The 5,298-nt window shown below is 43.7% G+C and overlaps 1 long non-coding RNA gene across 1 annotated transcript in view; it reads right to left on the bottom strand.

Moving 5' to 3' along the window:
* The window catches only part of LOC106725735, an 11,492-nt gene extending 6,200 nt beyond the window's left edge, over nucleotides 1-5,292 (bottom strand). Inside the window, exon 1 of the long non-coding RNA XR_001361665.1 lies at nucleotides 5,149-5,292. This is a non-coding gene — a long non-coding RNA (uncharacterized LOC106725735). The remainder of the gene's footprint in view (nucleotides 1-5,148) is intronic.
* Between the last annotated feature and the right edge of the window lie 6 nt (nucleotides 5,293-5,298).

The raw sequence follows: 5,298 nt of genomic DNA, 5'->3' as shown, positions 1-5,298 counted from the left end.
CTGTGGTCAGCACCCCCCCTCCTCTCTCTCTCTCTCTCTCTCTCTATATATATATATATATAATTTTCTTTTCCAGTTGTAAAGCCCCCGAGATCAGGAATCCGTATTTTATCGCATGTGTATCTTTCATAGCACCTAGTGATCTGCTTGGTCCTTTTAGTTGGTCATACAGCACTTCACATACATACACTGTTACTATATTTGCTATTGCTGACTTTTGTTGTCATTTCAGGGTGATAATTCCTCTCCTTACCATTCCAAGTTGGGAAACAATTGAGAAATAGACACAGGCATCAGATGGGGATCAATCACAGCTTTACTGCCGATTACACTGAAATAAAGAAAACAGCTCGGACCTGAGACCAAGAAGGGAACCCCACTCTTTCTCCTCTGGAATGACCTCAGACACTCAGTCACTTGACAAATGCAAACTGCCTGCCAAGGGCACGGCCAGTTTCAAACATGAAAGGGATCCCCGAGGGCAGGAGAGGAGGGGCTGAGAAGCAGCAGATGCAAGACCTTACAGGGGCTCCGTTCTTTGTCTACCTTCTCTCCAGTCTCCCAGTGCCAGCCCTCCATGATGCTTTCTTTAGTCTTTGCAGCCATGCCGTTACCATGGTGTTTTACAAGTTTGTTGGAGAGGTGCCAATTTTGGAAGATGTGGTCAAAGGTGGCAACTACTTCCCCTGCCACGCTGGTCACCCAGGGCTGCTGTACTGAGCTTACCACTGTGGGCTGGCAGGTCTCAATGACAGAGCCAGAGAGGCCGGGCCACAGTGACCCTTCCCGCCACTTAGCATTTAGGTAAGTCACTCCTCCCTCGGGAGACAAGAATTGAGGGAACTGGAGAGAAAGGTGGATGTTTTCTCCCCCAAACATCTGACAGTAGATCCAGGTTTTGTGAGGCCTGAAGCTTATACAATTTAGATGGTCTTCTTTAACAAAAAAAAAATTGCAAGTGCAAAATTAGGTAGAAGGCTAGGAAGAGGCCAGAGCAAGGGAGGTCCTGAAACTGAAGTGGTACAGCTTTACAATAAATCCTCCTCTGCTTTTGAGAAGGTAGAAATACCTATTCTAGTGAGCACGTCTGTGAGGATACTCTCAGATACAATAATGCCACCTGCAACCAAACCAACTTGACCTGGATCAAATGATAAAGAAGAATGATGGCCCACGTTCATGAAGAGTCCAGCTGTTGGACAGGCTCCGTGAATGGTTGAACTAGCAGCTTAACAATGTCTTAATGACCCAGTTTCTTTCCATCTCTCTTCTGTGCTGCCCACAGTATCTATTCATCCTCAGGGGCCGCCCTACAGGTTAACAACATGAATGCCAGCAGCAATGGGAACTACCAGCTTTCTTTCCTGTTAGAAGAGAAAGGACAAGTGCCTCAATCACAGGACAAAAGCCCTGAGTTCCACACCATGGCCTGTTGGATTCAAGAGTCCCAGTGGCTAAGGTTGAAGTTAAGTACTGGGGCAACAGAGCTAGGAGAACCTTAAAGGTCAGGCCAGGCAAGGCCCACCTACATAATGGAGGAGTGGAACTGAGGTTAGTGAAGCATCCACAACATTAAACTAGAGATTAGAGTAAGGAATAATAAGCTAAATGTATTGAAAGTTCTCCAGCCCAGCCAGTGTGGCTCAGTGATTGAGTGTCAACCTATGAACCAGGAGGTCAGGGTTCGATTCCTGGTCAGGGCATGTGCCCAAGTCAAGGGCTCGATCCCCAGTGTGGAGCATGATTCTCTCACATCATTGATACTTCTCTCTCCCTCTCCCCTCCTCTCTGAAATCAATAAAAATATATTTTGTAAAAAAGAGAGTTTTTCAGATGTCCTTTGATTTACACCCCCCACCCCCGATCTTCATTTTCCTCTTCCATAAGCCTGATTGCCAGGAGGGCAGGGTCATTTGTTCACTAGTTTACCCAGCATATAGAGTAAGTGCTCAACATTTATTGAGAGGATACATGAATTTACCACAAACTTGTGAGAAACAACTTGTTGGAGCGTTAAATAGGTAACTGTAATGGTTTATGTAAAAATGAAAGTATGCAGAAATATAAAGTCATCAACAAAAAGGTTTAGAGATAATTGGATTTGAGTTGACTGGATAAGTCAGGTCAGAAACCTATGTCTTACCAAAGAAAGTGGAAAGAGGATGATAAATGGCTCTTCAAACTCAAACTTGGCTCAAGTATCAGAGACTCAATCTGACATCAAAAATGTTTCACAAAGAAACAGAAAGATAAGTTAAGCCCTAGACAGTTTGGATCAGTGGATAGAGTGTCGGCCTGCGGACTGAAGGGTCCTGGGTTCAATTCGGGTCAAGGGTACATGCCTGGGTTGCCCACTCACTCCCCAGTAGGGGTTATGCAGAAGGCAGCCAAATCAATGATTCTATCTCATCATTGATGTCTCTCTCCCTTCCTCTCTGAAATCAATATATGTGTGTGTGTGTGTGTGTGTGTGTGTGTGTGTGTGTATAATGTTAAAAATGACGGATAATTAAGCTAACTATTTTATTTTGCCATTATATGGGGAGGACAATTAGATTAAATGTGAGCACTAAATTAGTAGGTGTGTAATGGAATACCTTGAGCTGAAGGTAATGATTTAACATATTTTTCTATGGAAAAGTAAAGCTGAAAACAAGTACTCTTTCTTAGTGTGATAAAGCTACTGGAGAGAAAGAATTGTGTGATAATTTTGCATGACCTCTGATTTTCCCATTTTTTACATCTTTTATTCTCCTGAAAAGATGGACAAAAATCTAAGCTTTGAAACGCAAGAGTACATTTTAAATATACTAAGTCTTTTTCTTTAAACAAAAGTACTGATTGGCAATTACTCTGGTAAATGTTTATATTTAGAACTATGTTTCTTGATCTAGAATGCATTTTTTTAATATTCAGTTTTATAAATCAAGTCATACCTGTTCTGGTTAATGTGATGCTATTATGTGTGATAGATTTCATTTAGGGTGGGGTAGTTAGATTGCAATGATTTTAAATCAAGGCTCCAGCTCAGGAACCTAGGAATGTTAGTAGGAGATTAGAGAAGGTCCACAGCAGGCCAAGCACTTCAGCTATTCTGATAAACAATTTGATTACTGATGCTGACTCTTGCATAGTAAGCAGGTCACCCAAACCTTATACTTGATGCCTGCTGTGAAGGTAGTATTTGAACCACCCTTCCCGTGGACATAGTCATTCATTTGTCCATTTAAATACCATTTTATATTAATATGTCAGTCTACCTCCAACCATGGCAGGGTTTCCTATGGCCACACGCCTTGCCTTGGCTTTCTGTGCATTTCTAGTATTGAAGAATCAGTTAGGTTAAAAAATAAACAAAAAAAGGATGTATTGTAAGAAGAAATAATGCACAGAATGGTATAATTTTAGGCAAGTAGAATAACTTCTTAATTTGTCTGAAAATAGAATAAGTAGCATATAAAAGGCCTTTGAAAGTTAAATGCAAAATCATATGAAAATTGTGCCTAAGAATATTATGACAAAATAGGGTTTCTGCATAAGGAATCTGATTTTGCCACCAATTAACAACTTCTCATAGGAAAAAAAAAATGTTTGAAGTGCCCTCAGTAGTATTTAAGGTGAACAATCTTTAATCCAAATAGCTATTTATATACTAAAAGACAGGAGTTCTCTAGGTCCAACAGAATTCGACCTATTTACACAGTACCCATTTGCCCAGAGTGAAGTCAGGGCTTTTACAATGGCTCCTAATGGCCCATATAATCTGCCCTACCCGACTTCCCTCTCGGACTTGTCTACTTCTTCCCCTTCTTCCTTCTGCCCCACTCACGCTGATGTACTGCATTAGCAGGACAAGCCAGGCACATTCTCACATGTAAGCCTTCGCCCCAGCTGCTTCCTCTGCCTGGAATCCTCCTCCCTGGGCATCCCCAAGGCCACCTCCTTCAAATCTCTGCTCAAACATCACTTTCGCAACAATGCCCACGCCGCCCATCTTTTTAACATTGTGCCTCTCCCCGCTCTTGATCCCCTTCCTCTGCATTGACTAGGTGACATTTATTGCCTTCTAGCATCCTATAAGTTTTCTTACTGATGATGCTTATTGTCTACTTCTCTTCTAGATTGAAAACCTCATGAGGGAAGAATTGTCTTTTTTGTTCCCTGCTTGGCACACTGTACATCGACAGTAAACATTTTTTGAATTCGTGAGCGTGTCAATGATCTGCTTGCTTAATGTTGAATCAGGAACTCACTTTAATCATGTGTTATATTTCAAAAGTCAAACTTCCTCCTCAAAGAGAAAGACTCATGCACAGAAAAAAAAAAAAGCCTAGAAAAAATGCACACATACCAAAACATCAAGTTCTCATTTCCAACAAAAGGATTGTTTTTCTAAGGAAGTAATACAAAATGGGTAAAATTGCAATTACACACACACACACACACACACACACAAATGTATGAAGATGTTAGTGACAGTATTCTGGGTTTTATAGGAACGAAAAATGCTAGTTGAAACGTCAGAGACTCAATGAGAAGGCGAGGATTTCCTGCTGGACTTTTAAGTAACGCATCCTACCAGGGTGACCGAAGGCACGAATGCCAGGCACATACACCGGTCACCTGCTGCTTTTCCAGGCTGCCGACCCTCCTGCAGGTCAGCTCAGTCCTGCAGACCTGCAGCCCTTCAGTTAGGGGCCAGCACACAGCCGCCGAGGCTGCACACATCCAGGGGGAGGGTTCACCCCGCCGGAGTCTAAGTTCCAGTGGTTCTCAACCTTCCTAATGCCGCGACCCTTTAATACAGTTCCTCATCTTGTGGTGACCCCCAATTTCATTGTTACAAATTGAACATAATTAAAGTATACTGATTAATCACAAAAACAATATGTAATTATATATGTGTTTTACGATGGTCTTAGGCGACCCCCGTGAAAGGGTCGTTTGACCCCCAAAAGGGTCGCGACCCACAGGTTGAGAACCGCTGGCTAAGCGAAGTCACCAAAGCCTCCATTCTGTGCCCGTCATCTGCTGCGAAAGCCTAAGTGGGTAGTTCGCAGCGTGGGGTCTCCATGGGGCGCCCCCTCCCGGCCCCAGACACCCGAGCCCGTCCAGCGGCCCAGGGTCGGGATGAATAACCTCACTCACTTCGGGCAAAGGTGGGTCGGGGGCGCGCGTTAGGCCGCATTCTCCGACCTTTGTGAGTTGGGTCCGTTTCGTGGGAATTTGGCAGCGCGCGGCCCGAGCGCAGCCCTCACCCCGGGCCATGTGGGGATGTTGCACAGGTGGCACCGGGCC

Source organism: Myotis brandtii, unplaced genomic scaffold, assembly GCF_000412655.1.
Source record: "Myotis brandtii unplaced genomic scaffold, ASM41265v1 scaffold185, whole genome shotgun sequence".
NCBI classification, from domain to species: domain Eukaryota; kingdom Metazoa; phylum Chordata; class Mammalia; order Chiroptera; family Vespertilionidae; genus Myotis; species Myotis brandtii.
The sequence above is the reverse complement of the archived record's forward strand: the minus strand, read 5'-3'. Positions and strand labels throughout refer to the sequence as shown.